General features: G+C 36.5%; 1 protein-coding gene and 1 long non-coding RNA gene across 2 annotated transcripts in view; one reads left to right on the top strand and one right to left on the bottom strand.

The window, feature by feature from the left end:
- LOC149500060 (uncharacterized) overlaps positions 1 to 20,466 on the bottom strand; it is a 255,500-nt gene that overhangs the window by 66,462 nt on the left and 168,572 nt on the right. The window lies entirely within an intron of this gene.
- The window catches only part of fbl (pantothenate kinase 3 fbl), a 57,029-nt gene continuing 42,818 nt past the window's right edge, over positions 6,256 to 20,466 (top strand). The window contains exons 1-2 of the mRNA XM_028175034.2: positions 6,256 to 6,462; positions 10,173 to 10,286. The gene's annotated coding sequence lies outside the window, so the exon portion shown is untranslated. The remainder of the gene's footprint in view (positions 6,463 to 10,172; positions 10,287 to 20,466) is intronic.

The raw sequence follows: 20,466 nt of genomic DNA, 5'->3' as shown, positions 1-20,466 counted from the left end.
TTTTATTAACGAATAAATGTTCTGTAGGTGTTTTTTTTATCAGGCGGTCCCTTGAGAAGTTTAAAATTTGAATCACTCTCAAGCGAGACTCTCAGCAAAACAATTAAAATAGATTGTAATAGTCTAAGAAAAACACGTACTCAAAATACGATAACATTCAGCATGCTAGAAATGGGCAGATGGCACTGTACTACGCCATATCTTTATGTTTTGCGGCAAACGACAACTTTATAAAATCAGTGTAGCAAATTTTAAAAATCGTCATATCGTTTACTTGGCAAATTTGAAGCACGAACTCGTCTTAGATTTCACTTAATATCGAAATCACATCATCTTTGCACATAACAATATACTACTTCCTATTAAAGTATAAATTCTACAAATACATTCACTCAACAATATTTAAAATAAAATGAGCCAAGAACGTTTATCGATAAAACCTACTAACATTAAAATCTTCTGGGCAGCACTAAAACCGCCATGTTTTGTGGCCAGATGACGTCACAGTGGCACGAATTTTTTGTTGACGTTTCATTTCCATAGGTTTCCTACTTCAGTGGTCAGTACGGCCGTCTGTTTTGCGTTGTACATTATTTATTGACTTTGATATCTATTTAATATGATTGATTATATAAAATTTCATAATTTATCATGCTTAAAACATAGAAAAATAATAATTAAAACGTATTTTATAGGATCTCAAGAAAGTCGATGCCCTAAAACTATTATCTATATGTATTTAAATTCATTATAATTGTTCCTTGCTGGATGTCTTATTGTACTCTTCAATGAAACGATTTGGCTCGTATTTACAAGTATATTAAAAGATAAAAACTCTAGAACAAATAATAATGAGGTTGAATATTGTAGTAGATAATGTATGTAATCGTTAAAGATGTATATGCGTTCGCGATCGCTTGATGAAGTGAAGCTCGGTGGTGGGCGAGAATAAAAACTTGTTTGGAGGGGGATTTAGAGATCCTTAACAATAATAATAATAATAATAATGTTTTTATTTCAAGTATCCATGACTCATATAAATTGTTAATAAAACTTAGACCTATGTTAGTAGTTATATTTACATCACAATGAATTACTGTGGTAACATGCCATGGGAGATGGCACCACAGCGACCCATGTATATACAGTCCAGCATGCTTGCGATCATGCTCAGGATACTGTTGGAGCTGGCCCTCACTCTGTTTACCAGAGATGCACACCTCTTACGCATGGTAGCGTAAAAACAATGTATGTGCGCGTCTGAAAACATCCCTGATGCGCTACAAAAGCGGGGCAGCACCACCAGCACCCTAAACGCGTTATTGTATTGAACAGGGAGAGCATTGTACGATCTTTGAGTATATCCAGCCCACAAGCTGCACTGCTCGTTCAATATCTTCATCATCTTTGAGATCAGGGGTCAACGCATGGCCGAGATATTTAAATTTATAAACTCTTGTCAATGGCGTTCCGTTGAGTACTACGGGAGGTATTTTATCATGCGTCCCACCCCTGGTCTCAAAGACCATGATCTCCGACTTTTTACAGTTGTACACCAAACCGTGTGATTTGGCGTATCCCTCACACAAAGAAACAAGTTGCCTTAGGCCACAGATAGACGCGCTCAGCAGCACTAATAAAATACCACTTTAAAATATGTCATCAAAACATATTTAGACATTCTGTTTAGATATTTCGGGAAAAAGGCTACCGACAAAATCTCTTCGGAACTATTTAAATAAAATAGTTTTATTCCGCAGTGAGTAAAACACTATTGTAAATTTGTTAAATATTTAATAATTAAGTGATTTTAGAGAGGAAGTCACAAGGAATGACGTTTGTAATTAATGAATAAATGTTCTGTAGGTGTTTTTTTTTTCACGCGGTCCCTTGATAAGTTTAAAATTTGAATCACTCTCAAGCGAAAGTGATTCAAATGGTGCGGCGCACCTTCCTTGGGGTGCGCTGCGGTAGTATGTTACGGACTTTAGACTCAGCAAAACAATTAAAATAGATTGTAATAGTCTAAGAAAAACACGTACTCAAAATACGATAACATTTAGCATGCTAGAAATGGGCTGATGGCTTTGAACTACGCCATATATTTATGTTTTGCGACAAACGACAACTTTATAAAATCAGTGTAGCAACTTTTAAAAATCATCATATCGTTTACTTGGCAAATTCGAAGGACGAACTTGTCTTAGATTTCACCCATCTAAATCATATCATATTTGCACATAACCTAATACCTACTTACTTCCCATTAAAGTATAAATTCTACAAATAAATAATACTCAACAATATTTAAAATAAAATGAGCCAAGAACGTTTATCGATAAAACCTGATAACATTGAAATCTTTTGTACAGCACTAAAGCCGCCATGTTTTGTGGCCAGATGACGTCACAGTGGCACGAAAGGGGATTGCCCACTCTCCATAGTGTGCTAGGCCCAAGATGGACATCAAATATTACTATAAAAATGTACTGATTCAAATTCTGAAATGTATTGGATTTCTAAAAAATATATTGAAATTGACGCCACTATTATAAAAAATATAATAAAAATAAAAACTCGTTTTGAGGTTAATTTTCTATATAAATAAGTGTCGGATTGTGAGATACTTCAAGAACTTTTCTTTTCATAATGTTTAAGATGTTCCTAATGTATTTTTATCCAATAGGGTATAAAAACACACTTAATTCTTTAAATATCTATATTTTCTTCATCTTCATACACAATTAGTATCATCTAAAAATAGCAAAGGAGAGCATATACACGGTTTTAAATCTCGGTCAGGGTAAAACCACAATTCACACAATGTCTTTTAGTCGTAGTATGAAACGTTATTGATAAAAGTAAAATAAATCGAAGAAAAATCAAAACACATCCATTTTGTACGCAAGCACAACACCACAAGCAGCAAGCGAAGTGTCAGTCAGTCAGATTAAATTCAGTGTTGTCAGTATAAAGAAAAATAATTACATGAAATTCATATATCGATTATTTTTTTAAATAACCGATAATTGATTTATATCTTAATCTTTTTTTTACGAGTACACATTTTTTTATGTTTTTGTTTTACTTGTACATATTTAAATAACAATACTATAACAATACTACAAAGTTTTTTTTATTGCTTAGATGGGTGGGCGAGCTCACAGCCACCCTGGTGTTGCTAAGTGGTTACTCGAGCCCACATACATCTACAACGTAAATGCGCCACCCACCTTGAGATATAAGTTCTAAGGTCTCAAGTATAGTTACAAGTTAAAGTCCAATGGGTATGTCTTCGATGTTATTTTATGTGCATAAAATCCATTAAAATCGTTTGATTAATGATAATACTTAAAATGATTTATTTATATGTTTTATTTATATACTCAAAATATTTACTTCATACGTAAAAGGATTTGAAGCTGGCAATATTTTTCCCGCAAAAATAAAAATCCTTGTTTTTTCAATAGAGTTACTTTTATTAAACTACTTATTGTAAACTATAGTGGCGCTTATTTGCAAGAAAGTAAATGCATATTTATTTATGACAAAATTAATGCACTAAGTATTTTTTCTATAATCTATTGTCCGCTTTGGGCCGAAAATGGGCCATCCCCTTTTGGTTGACGTTTCATTTCCATAGGTTTCCTACTTCATTGAGTCCAACATAGATTACAAGATTTTTATGTCAAACTTCATTAGTGTAACACCGGTCACTCACATGCGCACGAATACGCAAACCCGCAAGTGTAGGACGACATTTGCGAATGATTAAAGAAATCCCATAAAAACAGCATGGCTGTTAATGATGTCTGGGAAAGAATTTAAAACTCTTTTTGTCTTCAATGTTCTATTGACGAATTAAAAAGGAGGAGAAATTCGTGAGACATTCGTAAACAAGTGTAGGAGGAAGCGCAAACGGGTTCGCAAATTGAGTATGCGAACCCATTTGCACAGCCGCTAGGTTTGCGAATGAATGTTTGACGGCCCTTCACCGTCAGTGGCCGGCATATGGATCCACGAAATGTAATAGAGCGGTTTTTTTAAAGTTTTTGTGTTGTCCAGCTGGAGCACTGGGTATGAATACTCCAGAGGGTCCCACAAACAAGTTCGAAAAGGAATGGTAGCGAGCGAGGTGCGGACGTATTCTCGTGTGTATGCTTCGGTGGTTGCGGGTGAACTGTCGGCGTCAGTAAAGGCGCACGCGCGGCTTGCCAAAAGGAAAGCCCCCTCGGTCGCTACTCTTTGAATCGCGCCGGGAGCCGACAACGAGAGTCCCTGATTGGTCGCGGCGCGCGATCAGACGCGGCTGCCGACGCGGCAGGCGTTAGGGTTGCTATAAAGTGGATTTATCTAAATGATTAATGAATTTGATTATAGATTATTATTGAAATGAATCAAAAGGTGAATTTATTCACTTTAAATATCATTTAGTTAAATAATGGAAATTTATAGACTTTGATGGCCTTTTTGGAAAAACGTGAGAAGTTATATTCATTAGGATTATTTTTCCCTACATTTGGAACCTGAAGAAAGATTAAAAGAAAAAATTGAAAGCATTTACATAATTTCATTCAGTAGTCCACACCAAAAGTAGTCCACCGCCAAAAATCCACACCTTTACTTTACTGTGGTCCACTTGTTAGTTTGACGTTTTATGATGGTTAATCATTGATAGTTCGTAATTCGTAAATTTCATAGACCTATATAAAGTAGGTTTCATACTTCAGTGGTAAGTTTAACAAGACGACATCGTCAAATCGATTTCTTACGATTGGAAAAACACATAATTGGTCTTAATTTACTACTGCAATCGACTTGACCGCGAATAAGGATAACAATTTTTAGAAAATATGCCAATAATTGTATCAACATTATTAAAATATGTATATTTAAAATACATATGAAAAAGGAAGCCTTTTAGTCACGAGTAAATGCCCCTGAACGACGAAGAACCAATAAACAAACGTAACAGTGAATCAGTCGGCCCACAAATCATTCCTCATTCGTCAAAATCATTAATCAATTCGAGTAATAAGTCCAAGGATAGTCGTACTATTGGGAGCTTTTTGATTACCATGCATCTTGGATCATCATACGTTGTTCAAATTAACGGGTGACAAATCGATTTTGCCATTCATTTCGACATCGATTTTAATAAGTGAATGTTAAGTAAAATTTAAAATCAATTAACTTCAATAATATAACTTATTTTACGTCCTAACTTCTCGTAGTTCTGAAATATAAAAACAACACTAGTCATAAGTCAAATAATTAGCCGCAAAATTATTTTAAATTGTTCTCAATCGTTTCACGGTGTGTTTTTGCTACAGCTCTTAATATGTACTGTTCTCATAGCATAGAAGCCAAATTTAAACGAAGACTAAAGCCTTTTTTTAAATAATCTAAAGGCTTATATTGCAACCCTTTATTTAATTTTTTTTTTCTACAAGCTTCGGGTGTGGAAAAGTAAGTTAGAGTGTAATGGAAAAAAGTTGGTTTATGTGAAACTTCTTAAGAATTAAATTATTGAAAGATTCTAATGGACGGAATATACTGGACTTTAAAGAAAAACTCGAGAAATCACACCCAGCATTTTGTTTCATTTTTTTTAAAGGAAACAGGGATTACTGCCATTACTGTTGGCCCGGAGGCCTTTCTAGTTTGACCAGGACAGGTGCGCAAGCAAAGGCTCAGTCGGGAGGGAAGGGATTTGGTATCGGCTGTCCGAACGCCTCTGGAGAATGCCTAACAACTCAAGGGCAGCTGCTTGGCAACTGTGTGGGTTAGGCTGCATGTCGAACTCTTTGCCGAGTTCGACGAATACGGCTACTGGGGTTTCTAGTCTGTTCCTAGTGTTAGAGCTGAAAGCTTCTAGCTGAGAATAATTGATCTTAAGGATCCGTAAGGGCATGTGTTTCATTGTCCATAATCGTGAACTTTCATTAGTGCGAAAAGTTAATAGCCCACTAATTTAAACATACAAACCTACAGAAACAGCAAATTAAGAAACTAAAACAATTCATCTTTCTGGCTAAAATCATTCCCAATAAGTAACATTGTAATTTTCATTTCAAAAATTTCTAAACAAAGCGTAGAGTAGCTAGCAAAGTTGCTTTATTAAAATATATATTAGAATTGTCTTATTTGTACATATTTTATTAATTATATCTTTTTAAAATGTGTGAACTTTTTTCTTTCCACAAATTTTCAGGCAATTATTAAGGCTGATAACATTAAATGCCAAACGTCAGGTAAAACCTTCAATTGCCTTCAATTCAATTCAATCCGATTGAATCTTAAATAGGTATTTCTTCGGCCTATGACACTCGTTTATGTTTTGTCGTGTGTTAATGTGCATTATTGCTGGTCATTTTGTACGAAGAACTGTTAAAGTTTCAAGACATTAACAAATTTGAAGAATTCTCGCAATTTCAACAAGAAACGTTGTATCTGAATCCGGTAAGAAACTTATATAAAAAAAATATGTCAAAGTTTCTCATGAGCCAGCGAGTCGGCTTACTTACAATGTTTGTATAAAAAATTCTTAATAAAAAAACCCGTCGTAACTGAACTTTGGCTGTATTTATATTACTATAAATTACTTATTCGCAATCGAATATTTTGTGTGAAACAAGTAAATTGTATCTGTAATTACGTACTGCGGCTACGAATTCTAGAATCAAACGAAAGACAAATAATTTTAATTATTCATAATTAATAACATAAACGGCTCTGTCGTATTGTGAATCTAATTTTACATTTGTTTTTGACGATCGACCTCCGCTTAATCGTAATTTAATACACAGCAGGTAAATCTTTATTTTGCTGCTTAAGATTGTATGTTCATAATGTTACTATGTGATAGAGATATGATAGAATTTTATATATTATTATCACATTGCTGGATGTGCATTGCCTGACATAAATACTGATTCTCTTTCAATTTCTAAATTCGTAATACTCATTTGTAGTCATTTTGTAGTCATACAGCCTTGGTAAAGTACATACGAAATTACAACAACAAATTACAACACAATTAATCTTAAAAAAGATACCTCCTTAAGACCTCTATCTGTATATAAATACTTCTACACATCTTTAAATTAGGAAGTTTTAATTGCGAAACTTAATGAAAATTCGGAAATAATCTGTTTCAATACTTAAATTATGGTATGACATGTAGTGGCGGAAAAAAGTCACATGTGATGATATCGCAACAAATACCTATACTGACAATAAGTGGTAGGGGTCATAGAAAACTGGAGAGTTTTTTGTTTGTTTGGTAGATGATAGATAACTCTTATGTTCTTAGTTTTATGGTTATCAGTAAATTGAGTATTGTAATCCTTATTTATAGCCCACTCATTTTGAATTAAACGGATGTTTATCTTATTTTATTGGTAATACAGATAGTGAGTGCAGTTAACAATCTGACTGACTGTGCTAAATATAACTGATTAATTGACTTATGGTGTAATACCATTTTCTCTCATTAAAAGTCTCACTTAATATTTAGTGACATTTATTACATTAGACATTTATTCATTTACCGAATAAAATATACATACTGTAGCTTTTGCTGATGCCTATATTTTAAGGTTCTATATCACAAATTTCTCAAGTTTATTTTTTTATTGTTTATTTTTTAAGTTTATTTTTTCTATTGGTTTTTGCCAGTTAAAGAAATATTAAAGCTAATATGACACTAATGTCCCATTTATGACTTTGGTTACGTTCCAAATTTATAAATTAACAAAATTAGACTGTAGATTGTATTTAAATCTGAATGAATAAGACCCTAGTCATCCTTCTTTTTCTCCACCTTATTCCACTAGGTGGGGTCGGCACAGCTAATTTTTCTCTTCCATTCTCCTCTATCAGCCGTCATCTCAACACTCACTCCTCTCTTTCTCATATCGTCATTCACACACTCCATCCATGTCTTCTTCGGTCGCCCTTTTCCTCCTCTACCTTGTACTACCATTTCCATACATCTTCTAGTCACATGCATCTTCTGTCTACGCATCACATGTCCCTACCACGCTAACCGTCTATTACCTAGACCTAGACCTAAGACCTTAGTCATCCGTGATCACAAAAAATAAAGTATTAGAAGTGATATACAAGTTAAATAATAGCATAAATCCATAAATATGAGATTAAACTAAACTACAAAAGTAGTTTTAATTATTCTTCACGTTTATTCTTGAAGAATTTTATTGCTGGTATCATAAGCGGGCAGAGTTTTAATTTTGTTTTTAGAAACTGTATTTTTGATGTGAAACATCTATAGCCGCGCGTAAAACCGATTTCTGGCGTGGCGACGCATGCCGTGGCGACGCGTCGCCATGCGCAATCGACTGTGCGATTCTCTCCCACTCGATCCGGCGTTAAGCCACCTCTCTCGCTACACTGAGCTCGGATACCTATAGTGTATACTCCGTAGTGTATACAGTGTTGTTTACTACAGTACACATAACCTGTGTTTTACTTGAAAACAAATTATTTTTTCGTAATATTTTATTTTATCATTATGACATATTTAGTTCCTATCACAATCTGTTCTTTTCTACATAAGTATGTATTACTTTTACAAAATAATGTTTCACATCTGCCAGGCGTCCCGTGACGGCTCACATTTTTTTATTATTAAATCATTTATCTGTCATGTAATCTAGTCTAGCTTGACCTTACATTATATTTCTTAACTTATCAGTGTTTTTATCAGAAATCAGTTCTCACTGTTCTCATTGTTAGTAACAGGATGTCGTACGTCGTATGGTATTATTATACTTATATCTGTACCTTATCTTAGATTTGATGGCTTGCACAAACAATTGCCCGACACTTCAACCTCTGTATTTTTTTTTTGTATTATATTATTCCTCAAACCACTCTTTGCCTCATAACAATGAAATGAAATGCGTTTATTTCAGGCAACTTAAACCCATAAAATTTCACATTCAATTACATAATATTTAAATCAAAATACAATAAAATTATAATTTTAATTTTACGGAATTATTAAAAATAAAAATAAACAAAAATGAAATCAAATCAAATGAAACCGAATCACAATTATTAAAATTAAAATTGTCAACTACTAATATAAAATTAAAATTAAATAAAGGAATGGGGAATCCATTTACGGATACCCGGTCCGGGGGGGTAATGAACCGGGTTATGTCGGACTCCGGCACGTCCTGGGAGGAAGAGGGAACTAAAAGAAAAATAAATAACTAAAGGAACTAAACCTAATGCTCACTGAGTAACCACCACTATACCAGTCACCGTGTTAAATTAACGAAAGGTAGATGCTTATTACAAGTGTCTCAATAATATATCCTATACTATCCACCGGTAATAAAATCTCCATCCACTTGTGTACCATTCAAGGGCGGATCCAGATTTGGCACCAGGAGGGGGTCACATAGTCAAATTTAGATGCGTTTGTTCCCAAACGTTTGCCATTATACAAAGTTATTATATTAAATTAATTAAATATTGAAGGTATGTAGTTACATAAGATCTGTATGGTTACAAAATATATAAATAAAATCATTATATTCAATTAGTGGTCCACCTAAGTCCTGGAACCAGTTCAGGGGGTGGTCATGACCCCCATGACCCCCCCCCCCCTGGATCCGCCATTGGTACCATTCCAATCAATAACTTTACCAGCTTAAGATTTGTACCTTTAGCTAGATATTGTTATAACGGCCGTCTGGTGTAGTGGTAAGTGACATGGTCACTACACAAGGGGGTCGCGGGTTCGAATCCCGCCAAGGGAAGATATTTGTATGATAAATATAAAAAAAAGGCTTTTCCAGGGTTATATATGTATATTAAATATAAGTATGTGTATAATAAAAATCTTACATTTATTTCCGTTATCTGGTACCTGTAACACAAGTTCTTTACGAACTTAGCACGGGACCAGTTAATGTGGCGTGATTGTTAGTAAATATTTATTATTTATTTTATTATTTATTGTTACTTTACTAGATATTGTTGCAGTCACAATTTCTGATTTTACGTGTAGGACAACCAATATAGAACACGATTGCCATTTTCGCCAATATGGTCTCTACTAATGATTAGGTTTTTTATGATTCAATAAAAAAATATCAGTGAACATGGGTAATTAAAATTTTACATTTTCTTTTAAGATGATCAAGAAGTATGGCAACAATTTAGTGGCGCACACACGGAACGCAAGCACACACAACCGTCCAGGACTACTATGTGTACATAGACAGAGATCCCATCGACTATGGTGTTAGGTGAGTCTTTTATTGTAACTTGTTCTGTCGTCATCTGTCAGCCTTTCTGTTGTTCCTTCTTAACAGTCAATGTATATTGAGTTATATTTTAGGACTAGCGACCCGCCCTCGCTTCGCTTCGGAAACATTAAATTTTATTATTGATAGCTGAGTCCCGCAATGTTAGCCGCGGCTATTGTCGTACCGCGATTGACGCCGAGGGGCGAAGCTAGTCTTAAAAAAGTAGCCTAAATTACTCCTTATATCATCAGCTACCTATCAGTGAAAGTCTCGTCAAAATCGGTCCAGCCGTTCCAGAGTTTAGCCAGAACAAACAGACAGACAGACAGACAGAAAGACAGACAAAAATTGTAAAAAATGTTATTTTGGTGTATATACCATATATATTCATATGCATGTAGTAAAAAGCGGTTATTTCAAAATTATAAACAGACACTCCAATTTTATTTATATGTATAGATACATTAAACTACCATGCTTGATGATACCAAGGCTTGATGAAAAAAATAATGTTTTAACATACTCTAATGATTTCACTTGCTTAGATTCGCGAACGAACTGACGTTCCATCTGGTGCTAAGTCGTCACCGGAGTCCATGGACATAAGCAATGTACATGCCACCACCTACCTTGAGACACAAGTTCTAAGTCTGAGTTGTATAGTCAACGGCAGCCCCACCTCTCAGGCTGGAACGCATTACTGCTTCGCGGCAGAAATGGTCGGGATTGTGGTACCTACCCGTGCAGACTTACAAGACGCTCTACCGCCTGTAACAAGAATTACCTATACTCTGTTCCTGATATTCCAATGCTGTTGGTAGCCGAATATCTGACTGTGGGTAGGCTGTTAGCAGATTTATCTATCTACGCTCTTTCTACTATGTTTTTGGATGTTATCACTGGTTTACGATGACCAGCTCCGACAGTATACACTATCGAGTTAATTTTTTTGTAATTAAACCGTAATCCGCTTACCTGATTGGGTCAAACTATCATCCTGGGACGTATCTAACTAACTGCGGTTACTAAGCAACTAGGATTGGCTTAATTTGAATGATTGTTCTTCAATACGTCTTTTGAAAAAATCCGCCATTTGTAATATAACAATAAATAATTATGCTTATTATTATTATTAAAATTATGTACATCTGATATCAAGTACAAACTTTATAAGTAGCGCCATCTAGTTGAAATTGTCTGATATTTCGTAAGTAAACTACAATCACTTGCAAATCTGCTAATATTCGTTTTTATACGAAGTAATGTAACTTGATGTATAATCTTGATCAGATACATTTGATAATTGAAGATCTCATTTAGCCTTATCGTGTTTAATATCAATTGAGTTACAAAGGCCTGCATTAGACCAACGCCGTCAACGTAGTAACGTTAATATATACTAGATGGCGCTAGCAGTAGCAATACGACCAAAAAGTTTATATGCGACTTCACTGAGATGTTTTTAATTTGCCTATAATTGTAATATGCTAAAACAGATAGTTATATATTAATACTTGAAGTAAAAACTTTGTATCCGTATTTACGAAAATTGCGCGGACGGTGGAGTATAAAATTTCTCTCACTTATAAGAGAATATACAGGAGTGCAGAATGCTATTTTTTTTAAATTATGCATTAAAAATACACTAATTAAAAAACAAAAAAAACATTACACACCCTACTATCTATTTTACACAACCCATATATAAATACTCTTTGTTTATTGTCAATTGTCAAACTTTTGTTATTGTTTAAAGTCTGTGGTCAAATTGAGAGTAGATTTTGCGGCTTGTCTCTGCCCCTGGCATTGCTGAAGTCCATGGGTGACGGTAGCCACTCACAATCAGGTGGGCCGTATGTTCGTCTGCCTACAAGGGCAATAAAAAAAGATTATATTTAATTTTCATCCTATATCATCTCATCTCATTTCATTTCATTTAACTCCATATTATGATTTTTCATAAAAATAAGAATATAAATTAAAATAAGACTTGACCTAAAGGTCTTAGTTACCAGGTTATAAAATCCATTAAAAAAAAAGAGAATAGATTAATATTGTTTTTCTTTAATATTATTTCAATATTTTTCTATAATGTATTCTTGGCGAAATCTGTGATTATAGTTCTTTGACAATAGAACCATAATAATTATTATACATAAAAAATACGTGAAGCAAAAACTTTGTATCTCTTTTTACGAAAATTGCGCGGACGGAGGAGTTTGAAAATTTCCACACTTATAGAGAATATAGAGAAGAAGTGCACAATGCTAATATTTTTTTTAAATAATGCACAAAAGATACATTAAATCAATAAAGAAAACATTACACACACTACCATATATTTGACACACACACATATACTCTTTGTTTTTTGTCAAACTTTTGTTATTGCTTAAAGTCTGTAGTCAAATTGAGAATAGTTTAGTATTGCTATACTATGAGTATTAGTCTATAGTGTATATTAGTCTTGGTGAAATCTGTAACAATAGGACCATAATAATGTTGAAAGTTATAATTTCAATTAATTATAGTCGAATTTCGACTACTGCGGGACCACTAGTCACACATAAAATTACAATTAATTATAGTCAAATTTCGAGTACTGAGCGACCACTAAGTAATTAAAAAGTTATTAGAAGAAAAACGCTTCAAGTTCCGCTTGCAAATACATTTTTTTTGTTTCTAAAGAAATACGTACCTAATATTTGTTCACGAACGATTTCCAAGGTGAAGGAATAAATACGCACGTGTGAAAATCTATCTATATATATAAAAATGAATTGCTGTTCGTTAGTCTCGCTAAAACTCGAGAACGGCTGGACCGATTTAGCTAATTTTGGTCTTGAATGTGGGAGTCCAGAGAAGGTTTAAAAGGTAAATAAATATGAAAATGCTCGGATTTAAATAAAAATAACAATTTTGTTTTTCCTTTGATGTGTCCCCCGTCGGACGGATTCCTTTTGTTTGCTTTAAGTTTATTTTATACAAACGTTTAGGTCTTTTATTTATCGATTGAGGCACTACGAAGTCTGCAGGGTCAGCTAGTAAAAAATAAAAATTAACTCGCTCTATTTACTATGCGTAATTATCTACTCTTGATAGTTTGGACAGTGCTCTCTAAAATTGACGTCGAATTACGACCGTTGGCCCGGAATTCGTAGCGGCTTAAGGGAGTGGGGAGGGCTCTGAGGAATTCTTTGAGATGATGATACCATCATGTCGTTTTTACAATCGCTTTTTTTGTTTTTTTTCCTACCTAAGCTGATAGCCTTGAGAGGCTATTTCAGCGTAACCTTAACTAGTAGGTGAGCTCACAGGGCTCAAACCTGACGACGTTGCTAACACGAACCCTAGCAAGAGCAGTGCTTCGCATAATCTACCGCCGGATCGGAAACGCGACCCACTGAGAAGATCCGGCAAGAAACTCAGTAGGTAGTACAATCGCACCGCCCGCCACCGGAGTAGAGTTCATCCATACTACCTGGAGCCACTGCGTTCATCCACAGTGCGTTTCCAGAGATATTTTTTGCCACGTACCATCCGGCTTTGGAATGAGGTCCCGTCCACGGTGTTTCCCGAGCGCTATGACATGTCCTTCTTCAAATGAGGCTTGTGGAGAGTACTAAAGGTAGGCAGTGGATTGGCTCTGCCCCTGGTATTGGTGAAGTCCATGGGCTCCAGTAACCACTCACCATCATGGCCGTACGCTCGTCTGCCTTTTTTATTATTGCTTAGGTGGTTGGACGAGCTTACAGCCCACCTGGTGTTAAGTGGTTACTAGAGCCCATAAACATCTACAACGTAAATGCGCCATCCACCTTGAGATATAAGTTCTAAGGTCTCAGTATAGTTACAACGGCTGCCCCACCCTTCAAACCGAAACGCATTACTGCTTCACGGCAGAAATAGGTAGGGTGGTGTTACCTACCCGTGCGGACTCACAAGAGGTCCTACCACCAGTAATTACGCAAATTATAATTTTGCGAGTTTGATTTTTATTACACGATGTTATTCCTTCACCGTGGAAGTCATTTGTTAAGTGCGTATTTCATTAGAAAAATTGGTACCCGCCTGCGGGATTCGAACACCGGTGCATCGCTACATACGAATGCACCGGACGTCTTATCCTTTAGGCCACGAAGACTTCCTTGTAGACTCCGTAACGACTGAAGTGATTTTGTCGAAATTCCTGAAGAATCTCCATATAGCCCCAGCGGGTGATCCCGTGAAGTTGGAAGCGACCAAAGATCGCCCAGCTAACTGGGCTGGACTTTGATTAGCACTTAATATTTTCTTATTAACATAACCATTGTTCAGGTAAATATCAGATTTCGATTGATACTCGGGTTCGCGTGCGCAAATCGTGCGTCAACGCGTGACGTTTGTAAGATTCGAGAACGTTCTTAACGCTTTTAGGGTTCAATAGCACGGAAAATCGAGCTTAACGGCCGTCTGGTGTAGTGGTAAGAGACATGGTCACTACACAACGGGTCGCGAGTTCGAATCCCGCCAAGGGAAGATATTTGTGTGATAAATATAAAATGTCTTTTCCAGGGTTATGGATGTATATTAAATATTAAATACATGTGCGTGTATAACAAAAATCTTACATTTATTTCCGTTATCTGGTACCTGTAACACAAGTTCTTTACGAACTTAGCACGGGACCAGTTAAAGTGGCGTGATTGTTAGTAAATATTTATTTTTTATTTATTTATTTATCACAAGCGACGCGACAGACGGACGTGTAAAAAAGTAATATTGAACGTAGCACGTGCAGGGTGTGGTGGGATACGGTGGGATACGCGAAGCAAAACGCCGAACACGCAAAGGTATCGAAGCCATCTTATGCACACGCCCATAGCACTCGGTGTCAAGTATTTTGATGTAGCCGTATTTTAAAGGAAATTAGTTCTGGCGAGTCATGTCAGTGTGCTTAGTGCGAGTTTTTTAACGTTCTCGATAGCGTAAAAGTTAACTCAAAACTCATGGGGATACCATGCACCCCACGCTTTTTTACAATAAAATATTTTTATTTTACACTTTTTAATTCAAATTTATCATAATTTGTTTTCTATTTTTTAGTTGGATTTTCTATAAAAGCGTATTTTAGTTGTAGTTTTTTTGAACTATTATTTCTTGGAATGTTTCTGGTTTATGTGCTAGCATTGTCTACTAGATGTCGCTACTGCGTTATTAGTCTCTGTAATCGATCATAGGTGGCTCCCTCTGCAACCGCTGTATCAATAGCGTAGATTGGTGATACTGTAGGCTCGTTGCTAACAATTCCCCGTCCAAGTGTATCTATCTTAGGCGAAACGCCAAACGATTATGCCGGACTGCACTTCCTCGTCTCATTGCCAGGAAAATATTGCTTGTGAGGTTTCGTGTTACAAGCTATTTTGTTTCTACGGTGCACATTGTTGGGCCGTATTACTCGCGCGATTGGGCATCGTAATAATAATAATAATTGGGAACAACTCACGCATGTTCATCCGTCCCCAATTTAGGATTCCCTGTGTTATAGGCACCAGTTTTTTTTTCTTTTTCTTTTCCCTACCTATGCTGATAGCCTTGAGAGGCTAAACTCTCAGACACAGCCCACTGAGTTTCTCGCCGGATCTTCTCAGTGGGTCGCGTTTCCGATCCGGTGGTAGATTCTGCGAAGCACGGCTCTTGCTAGGGTTCGTGTTAGCAACGTCATCAGGTTTGAGCCCCGTGAGCTCACCTACAAAAGTTAGGGTTACGCTGAAATAGCCTCTCAAGGCTCTCAGCTTAGGTAGAAAAAAAAAAAAAAGAGAGGCTATATCAGCTTCGCCCTAACGTGTAGGTGAGCTCACGGGGCTCAAACCGGAGTGTTGCTAACACTGGCCCTAGCAAGAGCAGTGCTTCGCAGAATCTACCACCGGATCGGAAACGCGACCCACTGAGAAGATCAGGCGAGAAACTCAGTGGGCTGTGTCTATGGGCCGTCGCAAGTGACCTCATCTTAAGATTTTGGCCCGAACACTACAATCTGCACAGGGTTACCAAACCATTTCCATAGAATTCGATCCGGCCGCTTCGGAATCCATAAGGAACATATTTAAACTTAGGAATAGTTTTTTTATTAATGCAATAAAAGTAGAGGGCCGATATGATTTCCACACTATGGTCATGGAACGGTTCTAGATTATTTTATTTAAATGATATAGCAACATAAGTGCTTATGGTGCTATATATTTTTTTTTTTATTGCTTAGATGGGGGGTTACTGGAGCCCATAGACATCCACAACGCAAATGCGCCACCCACCTTGAGATATAAGTTCTAAAGTCTCAAGTATAGTTATAACGGCTGCCCCATCCTTCAAACCGAAACGCATTACTGCTTCACGGCAGAAATAGGCAGGGTGGTGGTACCCACCCGCGCGGACTCACAAGAGGTCCTACCACCAGTAATTACGCAAATTATAATTTTGCGGGTTTCATTTTTATTACACGATGTTATTCCTTCACCGTGGAAGTCAATCGTGAACATTTGTTGAGTACGTATTTCATTAGAAAAATTGGTACCCGCCTGCGGGATTCGAACACCGGTGCATCGCTACACACGAATGTACCGGACGCCTTATCCATTAGGCCACAAAGACTTCACGACGATAAACCTAATAACAAACTTTGCCGAGGTGTTATTTATTAATTTTTTCTTTTTTTTTTAATAAATAAATATTTACTAACAATCACGCCACATTAACTGGTCCCGTGGTAAGTTCGTAAAGAACTTGTGTTACAGGTACCAGATAACGGAAATAAATGTAATATTTTTATTATACACATACATATATTTAATATACATCCATAACCCTGGAAAAGACATTTTTATATTTATCATACAAATATCTTCCCTTGGCGGGATTCGAACCCGCGACCCCCTTGTGTAGTGACCATGTCACTTACCACTACACCAGACGGCACCAGAAATACTGTTTTATTTGCGGTCAATTCTCGTTACCGTTGTGGCGGTAGCTATCATAAAACACAAGATATTTGACAGATGCATGAATATCATTAACGATTTTTTCAAGATAAGTTTGCATATATGAAGGTCATTGGCCTTAGAACGTCACGTTGGCCATTGCGGATTGGAGAGTTCACTTGTTTCAAGAGTATTCAAATCTTTGTGGCATGTGGTAGGTACTGTTGACAAGGTCCAAGGTTATAATTTTTATTTATTATTCTACTAATATTAACAAAACTAAAGCTAAAGAAAAGTAAACGCAAAAAAATACACGACTTGAAAATTGATTGATTTAATTGAAATTTATTTATTACCTTTATTTAACATAGCGACCCGCCCTCGCTTCGCTTCGGAAACATTAAAACACACATGAAACAAAAAAAAAAAAATAAAAAAAAAAAAAAAGTAGCCTATGTTCATCAGGGACAATGTCGGCTTCTAATGGAAAAAGAATTTTTCAAATCGGTCCAGTAGTTTCGGAGCCTATTCGAAACAAACAAACAAACAAATCTTTCCTCTTTATAATATTAGTATAGATTGGAGTAGAAATTGAATTTGATGTTTACAAAATTGAATTTTGAAGTTTATAAAATTGTATTTGAATTTAAAAAACCGATATATAGATTAAAACATATGAACATACTAGCAACCCGCCCTCGCTTCGCTTCGGAAACATTACATTTTATTATCGACGATTTTACCCGCGGTTATTGTCGTACCGCGGGTGAAGCCGCGGGGCGAAGCTAGTCTAAAGAATGTAGCCTAAGTTACTCCTTATATCATCAGCTACCTATCAGGGAAAGTCCCGTCAAAATCGGTCCATCCGTTCCAGAGATTAGCCGGAACAAACAGACAGACAGACAGACAAAAAATGTAAAAAATGTTATTTTGGTATATGTACCGTATATATACCTAGTCTTGCCATAAATACTAAGACAAAGGAAAAAAAATTCTATTGCAAATAACATTTATTACTTTTACAGTGTGTTAATTTAATACATAAATATAAAACAATTTAAAGTATAAAAGCTTATTCGAAGTAGTCTCCATTGGCTGCAATTAAGTCCTTTAAACGTTGAGGCCAGTTATCAATAGAAGCACGCACTCTTTCCATGGGAAAATTTTTCACTGCCAATCGTACGGATTGTTTTAGGGACTCCAAATTATTATGGCGTTCAGAGCAAACCGTACTCTCTAAAACTGACCATAAATCATAATCCAGCGGATTAAGATCGGGACTAGACGACGGCCAGTCTTCAGCTCTGATGAAGTCCGAAACGTTCGTTTCCAACCAAGACTGCGTAGACCGAGCTTTATGACCTGGCGCCGAATCTTGTTGGAAGGACCATTCTTGATTATTGAACATGGTGTTGTTAAGGGGCTTCACTACATTCAAGAATGGTATCTTGATACACTTGTGCCGATATTTTGATACCTTTTTCACAAAAGTATGGCTCAGTCACTCCTTCATAGCTAATACCCCACCAAATCATCACTGAAGTCGGATAGTGCCCACGTTGCACTCTGTCGACTAATTGGGAAGCTTCCTTAGAGCTTTGAGCATAAATACGGTCATTTTGTTTGTTAAAATGTTGCTCAATTGTAAAAAATTTCTCATCCCTAAAAAAAATTTTCTATGATCTCCTTTTGCGTACCGCTTCAGTACTTGTTTCGATTTACCACCCAATTATCTTTTAAATTATCAGTTAAGAAATGACCAGTACGTCTCTTATAGGCTGCAAGTCCTAAGTCATCTTTTAAAATACGCGAAATAGTTCTAGGTGCTATCTCCATCTCCCGAGATAAAATCTTTTGCTTTCGGACAGGATTTCTTCGAATTCTTTCCCTTACTGCTTTGACCACCTTTTTCGTACGAATACTACGTGGACGGCCAGACCTTTTTCTGTCATAAACAGAGGAGGTCTCATTGCACCTATTAATAGCCCGGTACACAAACATTTTACTAATACCAAGCGTATGGAGAGTTTTAAAAATTGCATTTGGCTCCATACCTACTTTGTGTAATGCAATCACAGCGATTCGGTTCTCTTTATCACCCCACTCCATTTTAATATCGCAAAATATTGTACAATGTATTGGCACCAAAATGAGAAAATTCAATGAGCAATCATATAAAAATGACAGATTCCAAATTCAAATGTAATATTTTGTTTATTTTTAATTGTCACAGTATTTATGGCCAGACTAAGTATTTATATGCATGTAGTAAAAAGAGGCTATTTCAATATTACAAACAGACACTCCAATTTTATTTATATGTTTAGATTATTATGGATGTGTCAATTAGATACGTACAGTTGTAACAACAGTGACGATACGAGGGTAGTGAAAGCGAATTGACGTAACAGATGCATGAATTAAACAATGCACGTATTGGTTCTTGACCTGATGTGACAATTGGCCGGCGTGTTTGTTGTTGTTTCGCGTCTGTTGTTGCAACTGCAGAATTCTTGTTGTGCGACTGATTATACATAACGATAGTATTTACTTGAAGAATGTGCTATGCTATCTATGCTATCCGGTCATCGTTCTCGTCGAACCCATCGCTTGCGACGAAGGGCTCGGAGAGTGAATTAACCCAAAGACACAGCCCACTGAGTTGGTCGCGGGATCTTCTCAGTGGGTCGCGTTTCCGATCCGGTGGTAGATTCTGCGAAGCACTGCTCTTGCTAGGGTTAGTGTTAGCAACGTCGTCAGGTTTGAGGCCCGAGAGCTCACCTACACGCTAGGGTAACGCTGATATACCCTCTCAAGGCTATCTGCATAGGTAGGGAATAAAAGGGTAGAAGATGCTATGCGATGCCACAACCTATTTGTGTGCATCATTCGGCCGTTGTAGAATGCTCGTTAAGTCTCCTTTTCCTTCTTTCTCCAATCCCTATATCGGGCACTGGCGTCAAACAAAGCGGCTGGATCGGTTTGAATGGTATTAATGTCAGTCTAGTCTATTGCCCTTGTAGGCAGAGAAGCATATGGCCCACCTGATGGTGAGTGGTCACGGTCGCCCATGGGCTTCGGCAATGTTAGGGGCAGAGTCGAGCTGTTGCTTAAGATTATTAGATGTCAGTCTAGCCAGAAACTCGACAGAAGCGTCTTTATTGCCCTTTTTTTTTATTTATTGCTTGGATGGGTGTACGAGCTCACAGCCCACCTGGTGTTAA

This window comes from Bombyx mandarina, chromosome 24 (genome assembly GCF_030267445.1).
Source record: "Bombyx mandarina strain Sakado chromosome 24, ASM3026744v2".
Taxonomy (NCBI): Eukaryota; Metazoa; Arthropoda; class Insecta; order Lepidoptera; family Bombycidae; genus Bombyx; species Bombyx mandarina.
The sequence above is the reverse complement of the archived record's forward strand: the minus strand, read 5'-3'. Positions and strand labels throughout refer to the sequence as shown.